This window comes from Hemicordylus capensis, chromosome 1 (assembly GCF_027244095.1).
Source record: "Hemicordylus capensis ecotype Gifberg chromosome 1, rHemCap1.1.pri, whole genome shotgun sequence".
Lineage (NCBI taxonomy): Eukaryota > Metazoa > Chordata > Lepidosauria > Squamata > Cordylidae > Hemicordylus > Hemicordylus capensis.
This window is the reverse complement of record NC_069657.1, coordinates 369,167,005-369,190,647: the sequence shown is the minus strand read 5'-3', so window position 1 is coordinate 369,190,647 and position 23,643 is coordinate 369,167,005. Positions and strand designations below refer to the sequence as shown.

General features: G+C 42.0%; 1 protein-coding gene across 18 annotated transcripts in view; it reads left to right on the top strand.

The window, feature by feature from the left end:
- The window catches only part of PRKN (parkin RBR E3 ubiquitin protein ligase), a 1,235,051-nt gene that overhangs the window by 1,171,492 nt on the left and 39,916 nt on the right, over positions 1-23,643 (top strand). The gene's annotated exons all lie outside the window — the stretch shown is intronic.

Genomic DNA, 23,643 nt, shown 5'->3' with positions numbered 1-23,643 from the left:
GTGACACTAGTTGCATTACCTTGGAAATACAGTAATCCACGGAGTGAGGTTCTCTGTAGGAAACAGTTGCCTTTGAAAAGAACAGCAACCCAGCTAACACAGTTAAGAGCTACAAAAGGTGACAGGAGGAGAAAATCAAAAGGTGACAGGAGGAGAAAATATTGTGTGTTTCCTAACATTTACCCTGAAGTAACCCCCCACCCCACCCCACCCCTGTGCTTATAGTTGCCAGAGCAGCACCCTCCCCACCTTGGAATTTAGCCTCCCTCTTAGCCTAGCAAACAGCTGAGTGAACCAGAGCTTGTGCCTTTTGGATCAGCTTCCATTTCATTCACATAGGCAGGGGTATTATGTCTGAGGCTGAGAAAGGTGAGAATTGTGCATGCCCAGTGCTCTTGCATTTTTGATGTGGCTAAAAGTGGCAATGGCTTTGCCTTCTGGCAAAATGGCTTGCCTCCTGGCAAGCAAGTAAGGGAGCCGAGACAATGGAGAGGTTCCAGTGGACCAAACGACTCCCTAATGCAGTTAAGGCAACACCTAGCTTCTGTCTGAACTGGATAATGGTGACCTGCCGGTGTGGTTCCTCTGATTCTCAATAACAAGTTATTCACATATCTGCCCTCATGCACTGTAGACGCCTGGAAGTTACCCACTCACGAGAGCCCATAACTTTGTGTCCTATAACTGGCCCAGGGACCTAGACTCTTGTGTGATTCCAGATGTGGGACTGCTGGTGAACACTCTGCACAGCAGTGCTCTGGAAACTCCTGAGGGCCTGCCTTTGCAATTCACTCCTGCTCTTTAAACTTGTGGCACATGCGGTGCAGAATTCTTGCTTGAATCCCAATACCAGCCCTGGGTCTCCCTGCCTGAGATCCACCCCTTTCTTTGCCTCAACATCAAAGCAAATTGCAATGGAACAGAACAGAAGAGAAATAAACTGCTTTGTTTTCTCTCCTCCCTCCTCATGCTTGGCACCTTCTCAATTTCTTTTATCCTGCAAGCAGCTTGGCTACATCAGCCCCTGCTTCCCGTTCCTCTATCAGAACAGCTTTCTGTCCTGTTACCAACCACTACACTTAACAGCCTATGTTGTGCTTTTGTAATAAAACTCCTTTTTTTCTTTTGAGAAGTCCTTTCCTCCTGACTCTGCCCCATGGGGTTGTCTGCAGTGGTGCTACACTATCTGTACCTGACCCCTAACTATTAATGCTTGCTGGCTTGGTGCTGGCCAATCTGAGCCCACTCTACCAGATGAATAACTGCCTGCTTTCCTGGCAGATCAGAGCTAGCTGCCAAAGAGAAATGAGGCATCTCTAACATTGGAGTAATTCCCCCAGAACCTATTTAGATGTTCCAGTCAAGGTGCATGCATGTGTAACATGGATCTGAGCAGGTTGGTGACAATGTTGCCTACTTCCCCTGCAATACATTAGAGCAGGGCTCCATAGGGTAGGTTTAGGTGGCGCATGGAAAATCTTTGCTGCACTGTATTTAATTTGCTTCCTGCTGCGCCAGAATAAAGTTCTTGAAAACAGCTATCCTGAGTACTTATTTTTTCACTCATTTTTACTGGAGCCTTATGGAAATATATTATATAAATAAATGGGGTGGGGGTTGATGGATAATAGTTGAGGATCTAGAATTGGCCATGTGTGCAAAAGGATTGAGAAATCTGGCATTAGATGGATACTGTAGGCACAAATTCTGGGGTGAAAGAGGGGTTTTATAAAACAACTCACCTTGCTCCTCAGCTGATTTCCCTAAAACATTCAAAAACCCACTCAAACCCAGTAGTGTATGTACCTGATTCCAAGACTTTGATGCTAGAAATTGCGGAGTGGGTGGGGTGTCAGGGTCAAGAATTTAAGACTCTTAAATTCAGAGTCTTCTTCCTTTCAGGTAAATGCAGATATAGCCGGTTTACTAGGCTATACCTGCATTTTTATACCTTTATTTTTAGGGGGGTAATCTTAAATTCAGAGTAAGGTAAGAACAGCCCTGCTGGATCAGGCCCAAGACCCATCTATTCCAGCATCCTGTTTCACACAGTGGCCCATGAGATGTGACTGGGAGCCTACAGGCAGGCTCTATTTCTATTTGAATAAATATGGTAGTTTTCACTGCTATCACCTCAGCTTTTTTAGGTAGCTGAGGATGCCTCAGTTCCTCTTTTTAAAAAAACACAAACAGAATATCTGGTTAAAGTAGTGTGGGGCACAACCAAAGTGACTAAAAGTATGTGGACTCATTGGGTTCAAAACTTAGAGGCATAGTATTGGAATACTAGAGCCTTTGGAGTCCGGCGGTATATAGATTAATTAATTAAGCAAACAGACAAATAGATAAATAAATAACAAATAACAACAAACTAAGAGAGGCTGTTCTCACACACGGGTAAAACCGGTCTAGCCAAGCCTGGTCTTGCCCGTGCGTGAAAACTGCTGGGATTGTGCCCAATCCCGGCGGCTCCTCAATGGCAAACCCACCAAGCCAGGCACCCTCTTAAATGGGGTTAAGGGAGATAGCACTTCCTTAGCCCTGTTTTTTTAATCATCTGCCAGCCCCACTGCTTGCAGCTGGGAGACTGTGGGGCTCCTGGCCAGCATCGGGGGAATCCCCACAATACACTGTGCACTCACGTGGTGCATTATGGGAGTTATGGGTGCCAGGGTAATGCATCCCAGCCCACGACCCTCCACACTGCCCAAGGAGGCAGCTGCACGTCTGAGCACGTGATTTCTGCAACAGCGAGCATCGTCTGTTGGGGAGTTAAGCTTTTTGAGGCTTCCTCCCTCCCTTGCCCCCTCAAGCTCTTTCTCACAGATCATGAGAAAGGGCTCAGAAAATGGATTTATTTGCAAGCCTGGTGTTGTACAGGCATGCTAGACACTAAGTTAGACACTATCATTAACTGGGTAGGATAAGCATCCTACCCATTTGCGGGGAGCTATGCACACACCCAATTTTTTTATTATCTGCAAGTAACCGACATGGTAGGAGATGGGGAGAGTGTTCGTGTGTGAGGCTGCCACTGGGGAGGACGCCACCATCCTTCCCAGTGGTACTCAGCAGTTGAATGAGGTAGGATGAAAAGTTGTCCTATCCTTCTGGAGCCTCACACACGAGCACACACACACCCCTTTCCCTGCCCTATTGGTTACTCATAGATGACCAAAAACATCCTACCCAGTTCATTGGAACTGGCTAAGTGGCTGAACTCAATCCAAAGGGAATGGCTTCTTCAGCTGGCAGGGTGGGGTGGGGAGAGGAAATACAAAAGCCATTTTGATCTCTGAATGGTTAAAAATAGGCACGATAGGTATATACCTCCAGAATTACAGTGCTCTTGGGAGTAAAATGTAACTATGTTCCATGGCCTGGGAGTTATCAACCCCAATGAGGCATAAGTATCTTGTGTAAGTGAGAACAAAGAGGTACAAGAAAATTCATCTGATGGCCAGGAATGGCAGTTCCAATTGAACCTGAAATCTAACCCTGAATCTCCCAGATACCTGTCTTTTAATAGGAAAGCCCTGGTTTGTAAAGGCTGTCCACTTGCCTTCAGGCTGGATACAATCACACTGTCTTACACACTTGTGCAAGTAACAGTCAAGTAAAACATGGATGATGTTTCAGAGCAGGGGAACTCCTGCTCAGCAAAATAATTAGGCTTTCTAAGAGAGCAGGTTGTTGTTGGGGTTTTTTGCCTTGTAAGGGATAGGCAGTGACAAGAAGATATTTGTGGCATAGATTGAGGAGAAAGGGTATGACAGACCTAATATTTGTGGCACTCTGGAGCACACAAAGGAGATGCAACCTGCACACAAGCTCATTAAAACTAGCTACTTAGCCAGCTTTGGTTAGCTCTTAAAATGGAATGTGGACCTTAGGGAGAAATGGAATTGGATAAGGTTAAGTTGGCTTTAACCTTACCATATCAGGTAACATTACATATCAGGCCAATAGCGGTCATGTTCATGACATTGCCTAATAAAGATTGCTAATCCTCGAGGATCCTCCTGGAGTCTCCAGGAATCTGCATCAATCTCCAGGTGACAATTGAAAGCAATCCTGGAGGTTTTAATGACTTAATTTTATGAAAAATATAGGGGGGAATTCTCTAGGAAAAGCTTCAGCCAGTGTTGGTTGCCTAATATATTCTAGTTGATTTCTAATTAATTGCTCTTCTTGTTGCTTAGAATATGGCATACACCGTATTACACTGTATAATATACACCGTATACACTGTATAATTAACCCTAACCCTAACTCTAACCCTAGTTGTAAATGTGAGCATTTCTAGTGATGCAGCAACCCAGAAGAGGATCTACACATTGAACACAATGAACACTAGGAGTTACCATGCCAGAATGTCCAATTTAAATAACAATTTCCCCATATGGATAAACAGGAAACTCAAAAATATTAGCAACTCCCAAATGAATGGGTAGAAAGATCTGAAATTTCACATGGTGTACCTATATGATTATATTATTAAATGTGTGGATGTTCAAGAAGACCAGTCTACCTGAAGGAGATCAGTCCACCTGTTGATATTTAATGATTAAAAAACTGAATTTTTAAAAACTCATTGAAAATCAATGGGTGGACTAATTTCTGGGAATATCCACACACTTAATCATGTGCTACTCCCATATGAATTTTGAGAAGTTTCTGCTTAGCTATTCTGGAGTTATAACATGGAGTACAAAACATTGGGGTACTACTTCTATATGAGGACAAGGGACAGTTTCCTTCAAATGAGGCTTGAATGATGGACTGGGTGTGTGTGTGGTAAATTCCAGAACTTTTCTTAACTTTCTGCCATGAAACTAAGCAGTTACAATACTGTTAAGCCATTTTAAAAACTTGTAAAAGTCATTAAAAATCAGCAAGTGAACCAATATCCTTGAAGGTCCACACGCTTAATGTTATCATCATGTGATAGCATTAAATGTTTAGTTCAATTTAACACCATGTGAAATTTCAGAGCTTTCTGCCCAGACATTCAGGAGTTATTGATCCATTGATCCCCATGGGGAAATTATCTGATGGGGCCTGTCAGAAACCCACCCTGATGCCCCTTCCAAGTCCAGGGAGTGATTTGTTTTATATTATTTTATTTCAACTTGGTCTATATGTTCTGGGAATTTATTAAGTTGTTATTTTCTTTCACAGCCACCATATGATTGTTTATTATCCTGCTCTCAGTACTTAACTCCTTGGTCACGTAGCCTCCCAAGCACGGGATAGGCATATATGTTCAGTGCATAAAATAAAGCTTAAGGTGTAGAATAAAATAAGAATAAGTGTATTATTTACAAGGATTAAAATAAATATCTCTGCCAGGCAGGGCACATCAACTTCTCTACAATGTTGTCTCTACATAAGTCAGCTGTTGGACTCGCTCAGAATGCTTTTTCCATCTTTATAATTGTAATGCTAGGGAGGTTATATAACTTGGGACAGAGGTATTTAAACTTGGTTTGCAAACTTGGTGAAATAATCCAGACCTTTCTGACTGTTACCAGGAGTTTTTGCTTCTGGGCACCTTTCTCACTCAAGGTTTCTTTCCCAGGCTTAACATTCCAGACTTGTAGAGCACCACAACAGTGTACTGCTAGTCCTGCAGTCTCCATGTATCCACCGACCAAGTCTCTCACAAACACCTGAACAATCTCCCTTGTTCAGTTACTGCACAAAATCAATCTCTCTCTCTCAGCTACATTCTGTCCAACCTCTCTCTCCTAATTCCCTGCTCCAACTAACTCTCTGTCACCAACTGTCCTTATTTAAATCCTTCCCTGAACGTTCCATGCTTGGTTTCTACAGCAACTCTTGCTCACACACTCTCCATCTCTTTCTCTCCAGCTTTTGTGTGTATGTTTCATCACAGGGCCCATGTTCAATTCTTGCACACAGACTCCTTCAGAGCTTGTTACGCCACTGGTACAGTCACAGAGGGTTCCATGTTTAGGGTGGGAAGTCACTGCTGTAGTCCTCTGACCCAAAATATACAATTATTGTAGGTTTTTTGGTCTGGAAAAATGGGGGGAGGGATTCAATGTAACAATTAAACTATTCTGAAGTAGAAAGTCCTATTTGTGAATAAAATTTCAAGATTCAGGATGACAATTAAATCTGTGGTGTGGACAAGCTCAGAATTTGTAGATAGATCAGTGAAAAAAGCAAAGGAAACAAAAACAAATTCTAATCAGATTTATTTTAATGTTTGTTGAAACTTGACTTAAGAAAAAATTAACACCCTTTTATAGCAGGGGTTCCCAAAGCTGTCTCTCCAGTGTTGTTGGACTACAAGTTCCATTACCCCCAACTACAATGCCCCTTGACTATTATGGCTGGGGATAATGGGAGTTGTAATTCAACAACATTTGGGGACCCAAATTTGAGAACCCCTGTTTTAAAGACATTTTAATGGAATGTCAAATAATCTAGCAAGTGACTCCTGCTAGATGCCCATAAGATGATGAAAAACCTCCAGGATCTTGGCCAATCTGCTCTAGAGGAATTCTTTTTCAAGAAAGGACTTAACTTACCTCCATGTTGGGGTGGTGACCACCAGTGGTCTTTTACACTTCCTCCTTCCTGAAACAGTGCAAGGATGTGTGTCATCATTTTGTTATGAGTGTGTTGCTTTTGTAAACTGATTGAAAACCTTGCATTTCAAGCCAAGCCATTTCCTGCTAATAAAGCACATTGTGATGGTGTTGCCTCTCATTCTCTAGGAAAGAAACCATAAGGGCTGCTTCCTTTAGCAATAAAGCACTTACCTCTGTATTGGTGATATTAATATCTGAAGCTTTTCACTTCTCCTTTTTTGAAACAATGCAACAAATCGTGTTCCTTGCCTTGTGTCACATTTTTTGTTATACATTTATTTTCTTAAACTTGGTGGGATCTATGATTTTTTAGCTTTTCCAAATTATTCCTAAAATGAAGGTTTTCTTATTGTTGTCCATTTGTTTGTAGTTTCCTGTTCAAGTTGATCTATTTCCAGGATGAAGATATTTCTGTAGGCAATGTAGTATCTTTCCCCCTACCACCTCTAGAATTACGTCTTGACAAAGGTTATTTACAGAGCCAAACAAAGAAAGAAAGCGAAAGAATTTGGCATTTATAGATGCAGAAATACTTGCCTCATCTGTTGGATCACTTGGTTTCAAACTGCCTCCAGCCATTACAAATTCCTATTCTAGAACAGAAAGATATATCTTATCTGGCAGCCTTACCACTCATTTGTATATTTAAAAGGAAAACAACTGCTTTGCCATGATTATCCCATCTATTCTTGGGACAGGAGGAGGAGAACTGAGCCGCCCCTATGAAATGCTTCTTGTTCTCCTGCATTCTTCATGCTTTAATGGCTAAAGCTTGAGCTATCACCAAGGAGACAATGAGCACATCATAAAAGAAAAATCACAGGCAATGTCATAATGGCTGGCCACCTCCAGAGGTAGAAGCAAAGTGTCATCCTTCAGTACTGGAAACAGATGTTGTGGGCACCTTTCTACACTATAACATATATATGTTTTATACCAGTCTTGTTCTGGGAGTTCTAGTCTGGAGAGAGTGCTGATAATTGTATGTGTTACTAATTTTTTTGAGTTTCCCATTAAAACCTATGGGGAAACTATCTGATGGGGCCCACATTCAATTCTTGCACACATGCTCCTTCAGAGCTTGTTATTTTATTTATTTTATTTTTATTTTTGCATTTTTATACCGCCTTTCGTTAAAATATAACCCCAGTGTTATGCCACTGTAGCAACCAATAAGAAATACTTAAATTACCTAGGTTTGGAGTTGCATATAGCTCAACTGAATCTGGGTGAACTATAAAGATATGTTCTGAAGAGAAAATGAAGATACAAAATATACAAAAAGGTAGTAAGTCCTAAAAAAGGTGAAACACATAGTTGACAGAATATTGAAGGTAATGTTTAAAGGAAATAGGCTATAAAATTAAGTGTATAAGGTATACAGAGAAGAATAAATCATGGCTGACACATGGTTGTTTACCCATGGTCAAATCTGTGTTGAAGGGGGGTGGGTGGGAAACAACTCTGGAGGACTTGAGTTTTACCACAGGTGAAGTTCTATTTGTCAGTGCTTAGAACATTGTTAATGAGTATTTAGAATGACATGAGATTCTCACATCTACATTCCTTAATTGTAATGTGATGTTCAAGTCAACCCTGAAATTGCTTTCAAATAAATAGAGAGTTGCATGGAGTGACTGTGGCCTTACCTAAGGCCTTTGCAGGTAGAAAGCTAGCAATCCTAAAGACTTTATGTGAGCGAGCAAGCTGTACGTGTGTGGGTGTGTGGGAGAGAGGGGGGGTCATGCATATGACCTCATGTCTGCTGCTGGGAGGGCTGCAGGGAAGGCCGGAAGTCACCTGCCTTCCCTGGCAGACAAGCAGCAGTCATCTGTGCCTTTGCTGCACCGCACCCCCATACGAGCAGCACTGCAGCAAAGACTGAAGCCAGGAGCGGAAGGATTTCCCCCCTCCTGCATCCCAAGGTGTGCCGTGCTATGAGCATGGTGGCCACTCCTCCCTCACCCATGGTTCGCTGCCAGAAATGGCGGCAGGTCGGTGGGGAAGCCTTTTAACTGGGCGGAGGAGATGGTTCTTGCGATCACCTGCTGAGGTTAAATGAACCTCAGGATCATTTAAACTCGGCTAAAGGCCAGACTTAAAAGTCAGGCTGGGTGGGAGGGCAGCTCCGGGATCAGGCTTGATCCTGGCACTGCACATGAGCAGCCCAACACAGACTGCACTGCCCTAGCCTGGGTTAGACTGCTCTTATGAATAGGCTTAGAGTGCCTGTGTGTCTGTGTCTGTAACTTGATTCCTTCTGGAAGAAAATGTAAACTGACCAATTAAAATCCAAAAAATTTCTTCTAATCTAGCTATCTTGCCATTTATTTTATGATTTAATGATAGACCTTGTGGGGAAATGTCTGTGCTAAGATAGCATGAAGAACACACCTGACATTTCCTTCTGCTCACCTGTGACTCCCGCTATTATCCTCTTCAGTAATCCTTGAATGAAACATTTCACGAGCTATTTGCTCTTTCCTGCCCATGCAATTATCAGGCCCCTTATTCCTTTTGTTTCGTTGATTAATAAAAGGCATTTAATGTTTGAAAGTTTGAGGCTATTTCCTAATTTGGTATGCTTCTGTAAGGCATGTGTGTGTTTCTATAAGATAACACTTACAGGTCACTGAAGGCATTTGGCTTTACCTCATAGTTCACAATGCCCATAAGGCATGTGTTATCTTAGAATAACACATGCCTTGTCAAGTCTTCTTGCATCCATTTTTGATGGACAAGCTTTCTGTCAGATTTTCAAAAGAACGGTACTTTAAAAATACTTATGACTTTATATTGTCTACAGCTCAATACCAAGATACATATCCTTCAGAAAAGCATTATGGGAAGGCTTTTGTTGTTTTTTAAAAATATGTATAGAACAGCTTTTGTTTTCCCAAGGGTATCATTCAAGATACTGTTCACCCATTAACAGTTTTCAAGGTAGCATCCATATATATGAAATTCCTTAGTAAGCTAGACAAAAAACGTCCCCAAAGGAAGAGGTAAATAAAGGAGTTTTAAGATTTATACAGACTGGAATCTTTTAAGTGGTTTTCATCCCAGCCCTGTTCTGAGTTAGAAACACTTACATCCATAGATATCAGTGGGCTTCAGTGCATCACTCGAAGCACAAATGACCAGGCTCAAACTATCATACTTTGGACACAGTATGTGAAAACCCAGCTTTCTTGTGAAGTCCATAATGCTGGGAAAGGCTGAAGTAAAGAGAAGAAGAGGACAACCAGCAGCAAGGTGGATGGGCTTGATTACAACAATAATGAATGCATCACTGAGAGACCTTAAAGGCCAAGTTGAAGACAGATCATCCTGGAGAGAATCTGTCTATGTTGTCGCTAAGAGTTGACACCGACTTGACGGCTCTTAATCAATCATCAATCAACCGATCAGGCATATCTAACTCAGTATAGGATCATGTGTTCATCAATTTTTCAGTCTCCAACAGTCTCCCTGAGCCTATTAGTTGCAGTTCTGTCAGCTGACTCCAACCCTTTGAAATGAATCTTCCATTCCTTAGTTTGTGACCCATATATTTCTGAATTCCGGCAGTTTACTATCACTTGAAGCTGCTAATATGCTTTTTAAAAGTATGTGCTTGTGCCTTTGGAGTGACCCCTACAACCGATGGATATACTTATATAAGAAGTGGGACCAACAGGTGCATACCCACAAGATTCTATTGGATGAAGCTTTTGCAACAAGTTTTATAAACCCTGCCTACTACAGCAAAAAAGTTGTCGTCGTCCCCGCCAATGTTGTATTATGTTATTTTTAATCAAATAGATCTATATTTCAAGATTAAGTAATTGGGCACTTAAAATGACAAGAATTGCCAGTAAACCATTAGACATATTTTGTGCTGCTTTTAACTATTGTAGAACCAACAATGCTAAAACGCTTTTAGAGTGAGTGTATGCCACAGAGGAAAGGAAAGCTGTTTCTTTTTAAGTAGTTGTGTAAAAGATAGAATTTTGGTGTTTGCATTTTACAGTAGAAGAAAGGATCCTATACTTTGAATACACATGCAGAAGCTTCGGCTGACATCATGACTAAATTTCCTAGAGGAAGTCCTATTGAAATTTAGAAGTCAGTCTTGATATTAGCTAGATAATTTTGGTTGATGCATTTTTAAAATTTATTTATATTTATGTACACTGCTTTGGGAAGTTTTGTTGAAAAAAATTAAAAGCATTTGTTGTATTCATATAACATGCCAAACTATGCCTGCTACAGTTCCATGAGAAGTAAGTCCTACTGTGTTAAATAGGCTGTACTCATAAGTAAATGTGCTTTAGGACTGCAGCCTTAGTGAGTTAGTGTATTGTTGTTGCTCTTTTATTGGGTAGATTTATATATTTTTTTCATGGGTGAAATCTGCTTTGAATGCAATATATCTGTGACCAGGGGCATAACAACAGTGGAGTGGGTCCTTGGGCAAGAAGTTAACATGGGCCCCTCCCACCCCCAGATCTCCACACACCTTTTTCTCCTCCTCTCCCATGTCGTTGCTGCAGAACAAAGTAAGGACATAGAGAAAAACAAAACATTCTCAGCAAATTGTGATTCAGTGGGAAGCATAAAATATGAAGTTCTAGGGCCCTTTTTCTCACCCCTGTGCAAATAATATTATACACTCCATTTGCACAAAAACATTATCGTACAAACATTTGTACATGTGCATTCCCCGGATCAGAAATATTTTTAACATATAGTCTTATTACAGTCACCTCATATATTCATACATCAACAACACTTCTATCTTTCTTATCCACCTGTTCATACTGTTCTCTTTCTTTCACACAATCCAGTCAAAGTTTTCCACAGGAAACTGAGTCCCAGATTTCACTCCAAGATGTAGGGGTAAACTAAACCCAGTTGCTAATATTTATGTGGGGGGTCGGGGGCGGGGAAGCAGAGAAATAAGTATTAGGTTACCCTGATCCTTTTAAGGAAGGCAAGATTCAAAATGGTCCCTAGGCTCCCATAATTGAAGTTCTTTTCAGCTCTATCTCAGCTTCAGGAGGGGAGAAGTGTCAGGCAAGCATCTCTCCCACTTCTTCTTGTAACCGTCCAGCTAATGCTGAGTGACCTTTTGCTGTTGAGCCTGTGAGTCAAGCTGAGGAAAGGGTAGGCTGAACCTGAACACTAGTCAGCCAGTCAGGAGGAGAGAAGCAGGAAGAGGTGCTGTCTGATGTTCCTCCCCCTCTCATCCTGAAGAGCACTCATCCCACATGAAGCTGTCCTCAGATCTGGCGCCAACCGCAAGCCAATTAGTTGGGGAGGTGGGAGAGCGAGAGTGAAGATCAGGCTTTCACCAGCCAGTGGAGCCCCATGTTCCTTAGGGCCCAGGGCCATTTGTCCCACCTTGTTAAATTATGAAATTCAATATTTCTCTAAAGCAATATGGAAATCATGGCAGTATGTATCTGTCACCTGCAAATCCAAAAGCATTTGCTCTGATCTTCTTTTAAAAAGAAAGTGAAAGCCAAGCCAACCATCCCTATCATACCATTATTATGCTGCATTTTTTAACAAAACACAAGCTGCATTTGGCCTGGCATATCCTAAGCACCAGGTAGCTCATTTCCCATGGTATGCTTAGGTGATACAAGAATGTTCTGTATCTCACAGGTATGTCTAAATTCTGCTAAAACATATCATGAGAAGAATTAAGATATAAAGTTACTGCATACCTTAAATAATGGGTGCTGCTGAGCCCTTTGCCTTGTACTTTTCTTTCTCAAATTATATTAAAAATATAGCCAGCTGTTGTGCACAATCAGTATGAGCAAGTATTTATTCACATGCAGCAAGGATTAGATGCAGACTGGCATGTTCCTCTGGCTGGTTTTGATCTAAGTAAAACTAGCGAGAGTCTAAGCTTCTTATGGTTTCCCTCCCTTCTTGATTAATGATCTACTTGTACACACATTCAGGAGTTATGATGATAAAATTTGGATTATGTCTCAACTTGTTATTGTTTAGTTTACTCATGGTGCCATAAGTAAACATGATGAGATATACCACATAATCTCAGGCTGTCTGATGGGAAAATGAGACATGTCCATTAGTTTCCTCACCTCTTTTTGTAGTTGCCTGCAATGGCCTTCATGCCAGCTTCCAATAACATGGAAGACACAATGGTCAGGAACTCAGAGAGAGAGAGGATCTAAATATAAGCAGCTGATGGGGAAGTGCACTTACTGGAGACAGGAGAAAGAAGCATTTGCCCTGCTGTATCTAAGGAAAATGGGCTTCCCAGAACATCTCATTGTTCTCATGAGAAACCTATAGACAGGACAGGAAGCTACAGTCCAGACGGAACATGGTGAAACAGACTGGTTCCAGATCAGCAAAGTAGTAAGTCTAGGCTGTGTAATTTCTCCTTCTTTATTCAATTTATATGCTGAACATATACTGAGAGAAGCTGGATTGGAAAAAGATGAGTGTGGTTTTAAAGCTGGAGGAAGAAAAATCAATAACTTGCGCTACACGGATGACACCACTCTGATAGCTGAGAATGCGGATGATCTGGAGGCTCTAGTAATGAAAGTCAAGGAGCACATTGAAAAAATGGGACTATGACTAAATATAAAGACGACTAAACTAATGGCAACGGGTACAGCAACCAGCCTCAGAATTGACAATGAAGACATTGAAGTGGTGGGTAGCTTCTGCATTTTAGGATCGACCTTCAACAGTAAAGGATCCAGAAGTCAAGAAATATGCTGCAGTAGCACTTGGTAGGGTTGCAGTGAAGGCCTTGGAAAGGATATTTAGATGCCGTGATGTGTTTACACCTACAAAGATTACAATAGTTCGAACCATGGTTTTCCCCTTGACACTCTATGGATGCGAAAGCTGGACTTTGAAGAACAAGACAGAAAAAGCATTGATTCTTTTGAACTTTGGTGCTGGAGAAGACTTTTGAGGATACCATGGACAGCCAGGAAAACAAACAAATGGGTCATAGAACAGATCAATCCAGAATTTTCACTTGAGGCACAAATGTCCAGGCTCAAACTATCCTACTTTGGACACATTATGTGAAAACCTAGCTCCCCTGAGAAGTCCATAATGCTGAGAAAAGTTGAAGGAAAGAGAAGAAGAGGACAACCAGCAGCAAGGTGGATGGACTCGATTACAACAGCAATGAACGTACCACTGAGAGACCTTAAAGGCCAAGTTGAAGACAGATCATCCTGGAAAGAATCTATCTATGTGGTTGCTAAGAGTCAATACCAACTTGACAGCACTTAATCAATCAGTCAATCAATCAATCTAAGCCAATAGCTTGTCATTGCAGTAACTGAGACATTGATATGGAAGCTAGAAACTGTTATAATGAATAGGAAGACAGTATAAAGATGCCCCATGGATCTGGGTGACCGTTAGTAATTTTTAGAAATCCAGAATAAAGGAAGGAAAACAGCAAGTTGTTTAAATCAGTTTTGATAGATTTTTTTTAAAGGATTTGCTGATTGCTGTGAAGCAGTTTGTATTGTCAATATATGTTGATTTATTACAGCCAGAATCATTTGAGTTCTGAAAATAATTATTTTACTACAGAAATATAATCATGGTATTTATCAGCTCAGTGAGCCTTTGAACTGTGCAGGGAAGTCTGAAACTAGGGAAATGGCAAAATATTTGATTGCATAAGCTTGCTAAGCAAGAACTCAAACTTCAGAGCAAAAAAGCCACAGAAAGAAAGAACTAAACATCAGCTGAAAAGTCATATTAATGATTCACGTGGAGGTGGTCAGATGAATGAAACTAAAAGGCACTAGCATTTATGCAGCTAAGCCTGTAACCCTAAGCATATTTATCAGAATAAAGCCCCATTGAGTATGACTGGAACTCAGCTACAAATCTGATAGTTTGAAAATTGTTCATAAACATATTCTTTATGGACATAATTGGATCTTTTTGTTCATTATGGGAAATGACCTGACAAGGATTATTTCTGTAAACACAATGACAGCAATAAAGGAGTGAATGTTCCTAGCAAGAAACAGGAGAAGGAGATGATCATTAAGAAGGGTATTCACATGTCCAGCCTAACCTGGGAAGTGCAAAGTGCTGAGAGTGAAGACGCTCCCATCGCTGCACCTGTGTCCAACCCCACTTACAAACCTGGTGTTTAGCCGAGGTTTAGTGAATCTTGGCTGGTGATCATCTGGGCAATCGAAGCCGGGTTAAACAACTCTCCACCCACCGGGCTCACCACCATTTCCAGCACTGAGCTGAGGGAAGGAGCGGCTGCAGATGTGTGTAGCCGCCATACTCATGTCCAGGGCACCCTGGGAGGGGGGGAAGGTCCTCCCACTCCCAGCATCTCCCTTCACCACACCGCTGCTTGTGTGGGTGCATGGTGGGTACGGTGGAGGGGAGGATGGCGATTGCTCATCTGTCAGGAAAGGCAGCTGAGTTCCTGCCTTCCCCACAACCCACCCTTCTTCCCCAGCAAGATCCTGTGTACAACTCAAGGTCTTCTTGAAAGGTCACTGAGGTCTAAGCAGTAGTCTTACATCACTCCCATTGAGAGTGGATTCTGAAATCTGATCCTTTCATTTGCAGAGGTGAGGGCATGGGATCAGACCTTAAAGTCCATGGGACAGCAGTATTCCAAACTAGCCATCACAATGGGAGACCACTTGTGAGCACTGTAAGATATTCCCCTCAAAGGAAGGAGCTGCTCTGGGAAGAGAAGAAGGTTTGGAAATGTGAGCAGAAGTTCCCTCCCTGGCATTTCCAAGATAGGGCTGAGAGAGATTCCTGCCTGCAACCTTGGAGAAGCCGCTACCAGTCTGTGTAGACAATACTGAGCTAGATGGACCTATGGTCTGACTCTGTATATGGCAGCTTCCTATGTTCCTAAATGTAATGTTGCCAGCAGTTAGACGCATTTCTTTCCCTTCCCCAAGTACTGATGCAGCTCCTTCCTTCACCACCAGTGTTCCTCCACCAGTGCACTGAGTCACTGGCTGACATTCTGCACAGAATAATGTGGGCCGTTCTCAACCTTTGGGTTTTAACACAATGCCTGCCCTGTTGCACACGAGCGCTCCTGCATTGCACTAACATAGTGGAAGTCTTGTTGTGCAAGTGTGATTGTACAATTTTGAAATTAGTGCAAAAGTACTCTTGTGCAACACCCCATGGGAATTGTTTTAGATGTGCACAGCAACAAAGGTGGTACACACGTTAATCTGTGTGGCATGTCAGCCATTATTGTCAGTGAGTGACTAACCTGGCCTGACAAGGCAGCTCTCCTTTCAGAGTCTCCCCAATGTACTCTTTGGCTCTCTGACTAGCAGCTTCCTTCTCCCTCACATAAGAGGGGTCACATTTCCAAAGTGCCAAACAAGTCACTACTGAGACTGTAGAAGCTCAGGCAGATCCATAGAACTGGCAAGAATACAAAAGGATGTGAGTATCCCCCACCCTGTGAATGTCCTTTCTCTCCTGCTTTCTTGCCATGCCTAACACAAATGATTAATTAAAGTTGGGGTGGGGGATGCCAGAGCACCTAAATGCACTCTAGTTAATTATTAAAATCCTATTCTCTGGATACCCATCTTCAGAAGGTTGTCACCGCATTCAGTCTTTATAAGAAGACACAGTGTCCTTGAAAGAGCAAGCAGCCTTTCTTCCTTTTCATATGTTCCGGCACATCTGAATACCATTTCTCGTTATGAGGCAGGCCTGTCAAGACCAGTTTTGTGTGTATCAGCTTTTAGTAACCCTGGACTGAGTCCTGGCTGTTCAGCATGACTTTCATTCAGCTTAGCTGATCCTTCCTACAAACTGATTCATGTGCAATTGCTGCCATCTTCTGGAAAATACACTTGGGAGAAAATCATTTGATGATTTTAACATGTGCCACTCCTTTGGAAGTCTTAAAAAATAATCCAAGAGGCATACACGAAAAAGGAAACAAAACTGCAATGTCAAAATGTTATCATATTAATAATAATAATAATAATAATAATACATTACAAAAAGCAACTTTACTAGGAACAGCCTATATTCTGTGATGATATCTATAACAACAGCAACAACATTGACAATAAAATTCAGCCATCCCAGGTCCTTGGGAAAGACTCAATGTCTGGATAAAACAAACCAGTCAATAATACCTGTCTGACTGTATAAATAAATAATAATAAATTATTATTTCTTGTTCACACAGTCAGACAGGTGTTATTGACTGGTTTGTTTTATACAGACATCGAGTCTTTCCCAAGGACCTGGGATGGCTGAATTTTATTGTCAATGTTGTTGTTGTCATTATTATAGATATCGTCGCAGAATATAGGCTGTTCCCAGTAAAGTTGCTTTTTGTAATTGGCTGATGGTGATTTCTGTGGCCCATATGGTGTTGAGGTGCTCTTCAAGTTGTTTTGGAATTGCACCTAGGATGCCAATTACTACTGGGATTATTTTGGTATTATTTCTTGTTTACACAGTCAGTTGTTATTGACTGGTTTGTTTTATCCAGACGTCGAGTCCTTCCCAAGGACCTGGGATGGCTGAATTTTATTATCAATGTTGTTGCTGTTATTATAGATATCATTGCAGAATATAGGCTGTTCCCAGTAAAGTTGCTTTTTGTAATTGGCTGATGGTGATTTCTGTGGCCCCTATGGTGTTGAGGTGCTCTTCAAGTTGTTTTGCAATTGCACGTAGGGTGCCAATTAACACTGGGATTATTTTGGTCTTTTTCTGCCACAGCCTTTCAATTTCAATTTGTAGATCTTTGTATTTGGTGATTTTTTTCTATTTCTTTTTCTTCTATTCTGCTATCCCCTGGTATTGCTATGTCGATTATTTTGACTTGTTTTTCTTTCTTCTCGACTACAGTTATATCTGGTGTATTGTGTGGCAAATGTTTGTCTGTTTGTAGTCAGAACTCCCATGATATTTTTACATCTTCATTTTCTACCACTTTTTCAATTTGATGGTCCCACCAATTTTTGGCTAGAGGTAGCTTGTATTTTTTGCAGATGTTCCAGTGTATCATCCCTGCTACCTTGTCATGCCTTTGTTTGTAGTCAGTCTGTGCGATCTTTTTACAACAGTTCATTAAGTGGTCCACTGTTTCATCTGCTTCTTTACAAAGGTGGCACTTGCTGTTTGTTGTTGATTTTTCTACTTTTGCTCTTATTGCATTTGTTCTTAGTGCCTGTTCTTGTGCAGCCAGTATTAAACCCTCTGTTTCTTTCTTCAAGTTGCCATTCTTAAGCCATTGCCAGGTCTTGGTGATGTCTGATTTTCCACGTATATGGTGCAAATATTGACTGTGCAGTGGCTTATTTTTCCATTTTTCTGCTCGGTTCTTGACTTGTTCTTTCTTGTAGGCCTGCTTTGTTTCATTGGTGTTGAATAGTTTCTCATTATTGACCATCTGAAGTGCATCTTCTTCACTGTCCTTGATATATTCTTCAAGGCCTCTTTTCTCCTCCTCTACTGTTTGATGGACTTGCAGCATTCCTCTTCCACCTGAGCTGCGAGGGAGGTATAGCCTATCGACATCACTGCAGGGGTGCAGAGCATGATTGATGGTCATGATTTTCCTGGTCTTACGATCCAGCGTCTCTAGCTCTGCCTGGGTCCAGTCTATTATTCCTGCACTGTGTCTGATAACAGGTATAGCCCAGGTGTTTATGGCATGTATGTTCCCACCATTGAGTTTGGACTTGAGGATTTTTCTAACTCTCCTGATGTATTCACTTCCAATTTTTCTTTTAACTTCAGTGTGTGCAATGTTATCAGCCTGGAGAATGCCCAAGTATTTGTAATGTTCTTTCTCTTCCAAGTTCTTGATGTTGTTTCCATTGGGCAGTTCGATTCCTTCTGTTTTTCTTATTTTTCCTCTGTTCATTATGAATGCAGCACACTTGTCTAGTCCAAATTATATTGCTATATCGCTACTGAATATACAGACAGTGTTTAGCAGTGATTCAATTTCTGACTGGGACTTTCCATACAACTTCAGATCGTCCATGTACAGCAGATAGTTGATTTGACTTGATGTTTTAGATGTTTGGTATCCGAGGCCTGTTTTGTTTAGTATTTGTGAAAGTGGAGTCATGGCGATTACAAACAGAGGGGATAGTGAGTCCTCTTGGAAAATACCTCTTCTTATGCTAACCTGTCCAAGTGTCTCACCATTGATTGCTAACTGTGTGCTCCACATGATCATTGCTTTTTTTAACATAAATATCTGAATGTTTTTGCTGACACCAGTTGTTTCTAAACATTTTAGTATCCATGTGTGAGGCAATGAGTCGAAGGCTTTCTTGTAGTCAATCCATGCAACACTTAGATTTGTGACCTTGACCTTTGGTTCTAGTGCTGTGGTGGGGGGAATGTCTCCCTGTCTGCCCTCTCCACTCCATGCATAATTTTACACACCTTGATCATTTCTCCCCTTAGTCACCTCTTTTCCAAGGTAAAGAGCCCCAGATGCTGTAGCCTAGCCTCATAAGGAAGGTGCTCCAGGCCCCTGATCATTTTGGTTGCCCTCTTCTGCACCTTTTCCAGTTCTACAATAGCCTTCTTAAGATACGGCGACCAAAGCTGTACGCAGTACTCCAGATGTGGCCGCACAATAGATTTGTATAAGGGCATTATAATATGGGCATTTTTATTTCCAATCCCCTTCTTCATGATTCCTAGCATGGAATTAGCTTTTTTCACAGCTGCCACACACTGAGATGACACTTTCAATGAGCTCTCCACCATGACCCCAAGATCTCTCTCCTGGTCAGTCACCGTCAGCTAGCTAGCGCTCTCTCTCTCTCATCATCATCATCATCATCATCATCATCATCTACATTTCTACTATGCAGGCATAGGGGATAACAAAAGGACTAATTGAGCCTATTCATACTTGCAGCCCTACACAGGCTTACACAGGCATACTGGGGTAGGGCTGTTCGTGTGAAGTGCCGGGATTGAGGCCGATCCCAGCACTGCCCCTCCAACTGGTCCAGGAATTTCCCCTGGGTTCTTGCCAGTGTAGAAGGAAGCAAGTGCGCCCTTCCTCCCTGGTTGTATGTGCTCAGGAGCTAAGTGTGCTGTGTGTGCAGCCTGAGAGCACACAGAGCCAGGCAGCAAGAGCACCCGTCTAATTCCTCAATGCACCGTGCCCCTGGTGTTTTGCATTGAGGGATGCCGGAGGACTTCCTTCTCCAGCTCCCTGCTCTGCAGCTTGGCACGGCGCAGCTCATGTGCTGCATGAGTGGCAGAGCCTTACAACTTCATTTGATCATGTGTGGGGAGGCAGGTAGCAGCCTTACTCCCTGCTAGACCTTCCCCTGAGCCACCCTTTCTGATCATGTGAACGACCTTATTGAATGACTATGGGCAAATTACCTTTAGTTTCGGGTTCCTTTCTGCAAGAGCTACCTCATGTGAGAGCAAGATCTAAAAGTTCTTTCTGCAAGATCTACCTTCATGTGAGAGCAAAAACAATAAAGATGTAGAATGATTTGCAAGTCTAAACCATTCTACTTTATGTTCAGTACACAGTCTCCTGCAGTGTCTGCATTCCCCACTCCACACACTATACTTTCTCCAAAACTACTACTAGTAGTAGTTATTGATAAGGTTAGATGTATAGCTTTCGGTCATTATTTTTGTCTCCTTTACAAACCAGCTACAAAAGCTCTGGACGGTGCAGAACAAGTTTTAAAAACATAAAAACAAACACAATTTAAAACACACTGCTTCAAACAATATAAAAACAATTTTAAAACAATTCAGAACCATTTAAAACCAATTAAAATACTATAAAACAATTTTAAAACCTTGGAAGGCCAGGCAAACAAGTCGGTTTCTTCTCTTAAAGGCCAACAATGAACCTAAATTACGGATATCTGCTGTGAGTGCATTCCATAGGCCAGGAGAAGAGACGGCCTGGTTCCGAGTCGCCACCAGATATACTGGTGGTAACTGGAGACAGACCTCAACATGCGATGGGATCATGCAGAAGAAGGTGCCCTCTAAGGTAGCCCAGACCCAAGCCATTCAGGGCTTTAATGATAATAACCAACACTTTGTATTTTGCCCAGAAGCATATTTCTGAACTATGTACAATGGCAACTCCACGTAGAACACATTGCAATAGTCAAGCCTGGAGGTTACCAGCTGATGCACCACTTGTTTTGAGGTCGTTCTCTTCAAGGAATAGTCGCAGCTGTTGAATCAGCAGAAGGTGATGGCAAGCGCTCCTGGCCATAGCTTCCACCTGAGATACCAGGATAAAACCTGTATCCAAGAGCACTCCCAAGCTGCAAACCTGTTCCTCCCGGGGGAGTGTCACCCCATCCACCACAGGAAAATCTAACTCATCCCTCAAATTCCAATCCCCCACATTGAGGACCTCTGTCTTGCTTGGAATCAGCTTCAATTTGTTATCCCTCATACAGCCCATTACTGCTCGTAAACAGGCATTTAGAGAATGAATTACATTTCCTGATGATAATGATGATGATGGTGGTGGTGATGAAGATGGTGATGATGATGGTGATGATGATGATGGATGATGACAAGTAGAAATAGATTTGGGTGTCATCAGCATACTGATAACATCCAGCATCAAATCTCCTGATGACCTCACCCAGCGGTTTCATGTAGATGTTAAAAAGCATTGGTGACAAAATGGAGCCCTGAGGGACTCCATATAATAGCAACAGTCATCAAGCTCAACCATCTGGAATCTGCCTGAGAGATAGGAGTGGAACCACTGCAAAGAAGTGCCTCCTATCCCCATCTCCTCCAGGTGATCCAGAAGGATACCATGGTCGATGGTATCGAACGCCGCCAAGAGAGCCAAAAGAAACAACAGTCGCACCCTCTCTGTCAGTTCCCTGGTAAAGGACATCTATCAAGCCAACCAAGGCCTATTCAACCCCATAGCCTGCTCTAAAGCCAGTTTGAAATGGGTCTAGATCAGGGTTTCTTAACCTTGGGCCCCCAGATGTTGTTGGACTACAGCTCCCATCATTCCCAGACATGGCCTTTGTGGCAGAAGATGATGGAAATTGTAGTCCAACAACATCTGGGGGCCCAAGGTTAAGAAACCCTGGTCTATATAATTGATAGATAAAAGTTTGAAATAGGTCTAGATAATCCTTTGCCTTGCCACACCCAAGTCTTGCTTGTTGGTGTGTTCCTGATTTAAAATACTTAATGGAAACAAAATACATTGGTTTGTATGTTTTGAGATTTGAGAAATTTTTGATATTTTTAAACCCCCAACATGATTTACTAAGCTTTTTCTTTGTTTGGGACCTGCAGATAGCTTCTAGCTACTAACCTGGTTTTAAATACCTATATAAATATTTATGTTAGAAAATGGTGTACAAATCACTAGGGCTATTCACATGATTATCAAAACGAAGGTAGGAGGCATGCAGCCCAATTGTGCAGGCTCATAAGAACTCACACAAATCCCTCCAAGCTAGCTTGCTCAGATGTCAGTAACCCAGGTCCTGTACCTTGTTCTTTACCAAGGTAGCAGGGAGGTAGGAGCCATCCTATCTCGGTGTGTTGATCATGTGGGTACATTTGCCATTTCTAGGAGTCCCCGGGAGCGAGCAGCCACGTTTGTAATAGAGAGTTGTGGCTATGGAGCTGCCATCTGTGAATGTGCCACTCTGCACAGCATACTCTATGGTCCTTTGCTAGCAGTGCCTTCAATAGGGCTTGGCCTGCCTCTAGCCCCTTTGTGGCCAATCAGAAGACAGTTGATGATGCAAAGAGGTCTGCCACTCTCCTGGCAATGCAAAGCATGATGGGAAGGCTTTGCCAATCCTCGGAGTACCTCCCCCCTCCACACACACACACACCACGCTCCTGTTTGAAGCAGTGGTTGGCTCGCCAACCCAGGGCACTCCTCCTATCCTGTTGGCAGTTGTGTGAATGAGCCTAAGCTGTATTTTCCCACTGTGGATATTTCATAGCCTTTAAATCATTCTCACTTTAAAATAGGTCCCTGTAACTTGCATGTGTGCGTGTATTGATATATACACACATCACTCAACGGGTTCAATAACTTATACCTACCAAGCCAAATGTATCCCACCAGCCATGTATTGTGTCTAATCAGGTGCTTCACAACTCCCGTGTTTTAGCAGTCCCAGTCAGGCAGCAAAACAGAAGGTTTATTAAATCCCTTTTGTACTGTGTTCAGATGGATGGGTCACAAGCTGTACAGGCCTCTTTTCAAATAATATACTCTTGTGCAGGGGGCTGTCTTACAACTTCCCTGCAGGCTTGCTCTGAGGGGTGTGTGTGTGTGTGTGTGTGTGTGTGTGTGTGTGTGTGTGTGCGCGCGCGTGTGTTCTGCTTATAGTTCCTTCTACAGTTCTTTCATATGCTGTAAATAGGCTCTGTGGACGATGATCTCATTCCATTGCTTTCAGTGGAAATAAGTCTAATCTCTGAGTGAGATGGGGAACTGTTTTCACATCTTATTAGATAATGGATGAGATGTAAAATCAGTTCCATGGTGGAAGAACACCCTGGAGGTTGATAAGTTTGTCAGAATAAATAGGTCTTCCCTGACACAAATGCATTAAGCACTCCCCTGTTACAGAACAGCATGGATTATAAAGGAAACAAGCATCAATTTGAGATAGGCTGGTTAACAGCACAACTTATTTCATTGCAAGCCTCAGTCCCATGGAACTCCTACAGCCCTATGGGAGTAAAATTAGCATTCACATTACTTATGGCTATTTGTAAACAGTCCTATGGAATTCCTCTTCTTATGTTCTTATATTAACGATATGAAATCTTCCTGATACTTTGCTGGTCAAACGATCATAACAATAAAGATGATATTCCTGATACTGTTCTATTATTGTTTACCTGTAATGTAATTGAAATAAGAAACACTAGCCTATAGCCAGTACACCTAGGGCATTGCAAAAGCCTCTGTAAACATTTAAGCGTGCATTAAGACAACCTATTTTTGTAATCCTAC